This window comes from Diospyros lotus, chromosome 12 (genome assembly GCF_014633365.1).
Source record: "Diospyros lotus cultivar Yz01 chromosome 12, ASM1463336v1, whole genome shotgun sequence".
NCBI classification, from domain to species: Eukaryota; Viridiplantae; Streptophyta; class Magnoliopsida; order Ericales; family Ebenaceae; genus Diospyros; species Diospyros lotus.
The window spans coordinates 1,940,782-1,942,517 of NC_068349.1; positions in this window are offsets into that span (position 1 = coordinate 1,940,782).

Consider the following 1,736-nt stretch of genomic DNA (forward strand, 5'->3'; position numbering starts at 1 on the left):
AGAATGAACCATAAATCGGAGTTTCCCACAATGAGAAGGCAAAGTTAGGGATGGCAATTGCGATCGAGATCGTGGGAAATCAAATCGAAATCGAATCGGTTAATGCGGTTAAAAATTGTTTGATTGGGTAATGGTTTGGTTTGGGAAAAAATCAAACACTATTTCAATGCGTATAATTTTGTTATGGTTTTTACTAAAACCAAACCAAAATGCGAATCGAAACTAAATTGAATATTGGGTAACATAATCAAACTAAATATATATATATATATAATATATTATATACACCCGAGCCCACTCAAGCCTAACCCACCTTAGCCCAATTGTCTTGCTTACAAACCCTTCTCCCCTCCTCTTCTCCTTCCTCTCTCAACCTCACTCTTTCTCACCTTCGTTGCCTCTCGCTCGTCCGCGTGCCCTCGCCCTCGCTCTCTGCATCTCTCTTGCTCTCGCTCACCCTCAATCTCTCTCACCCTCGTTGCCTCATTTCTCTTGCTCGTCCGCGCGCGTTCGCCTTCGCTTTCTGTATCTCTTTTGCTTTTGCTTTTGCTCGCTGGATCTCTCTTGCTCTCGCTAGAGCTCGGCCCCTCTTGCTCTGACTCGCCCTCGATCTCTCTTGCTCGTCCGCTAGCGCTCACCTTCGCTCTCTGCCTCTTTTTTGCTTGTCCGCTTGCTCGGCCAATTAGCCTCGCCTGCCCTTGCTTAGTATGGTCTATATTCTTTTAGTTCTTTGATTCTCTCGATTGACAGCTAAAAAACTACTAAGAGAATCATAATCATAGAATTTTATTTCGTTATCATGCAACTTTTTTCGTTCCAAATGACAAACTTTGAGTTCAATCCCCAAATTGAACAATCCCTAAATTTGCAGGGAATACCCATACTTTTCTCGTAATGAGACCCAAATTATTTACTATAGTAGAGCTTTGTATGAGATTATGGTAGGAATTTGGGACAATTCAGTAAATCGCCAACTACCCTTTGCCCGTACTTTCTCATATTATTAAAAGAGTGTGTTTTGTGCATGTACATTTGATGAGAATCAAAAGATAAACAATCTCTTTGCAATCAATTTATGAAGAAGATATTAATGTTGTTGATGAATGTATTAACTTTCGTAACTAAATTTTTTTAGCTTAAATTATAACTTAATTATGCAAATATTAATTTATTGATCTTAACAATTGTAGATTTGGAGATGTGATTTTTTATTCAATAAGTTTTGTAACTTTATGCAAAAATAAGGTAATTTTATTAGAATTTATCTTTATTTTATGTGAAATTATCAAAAAAAATTATGAATGCTATTTGTCTTTGTTTGTCGGCATGGATTAAACTAAAAAAATTATGGTTAAATCGAAATCGAATGGTTTGGTTAGGATTTTAAATTTTTAAAACCAAATAGGTAATGATTTGATTTTAATTTTACTAGTTTAAATTTAATTTAATTATAATTTAAAAAAAAATCAAAATCAAACCCAACTATTGCCAACCCTCGATAAAGCTACAGAGTATTCGGTCTTGCATGTATATTTATTTCCATTTAATATTCCCAACTGCTCTTGCTTCCCTCTCTGCAGCGCTGCCTTTAAAGAGACACTACAACACAACGCCCAGGTGACTCAACAGGTGTCCAGTGAGAGAGAGAGAGAGAAAATGGGGAGGTGGTCTGTAATGCTAGTTGTTGCTCTTGCAGTGGTTCACGCCGTCGCGGCCAGAGACATGCCGAGTGACAA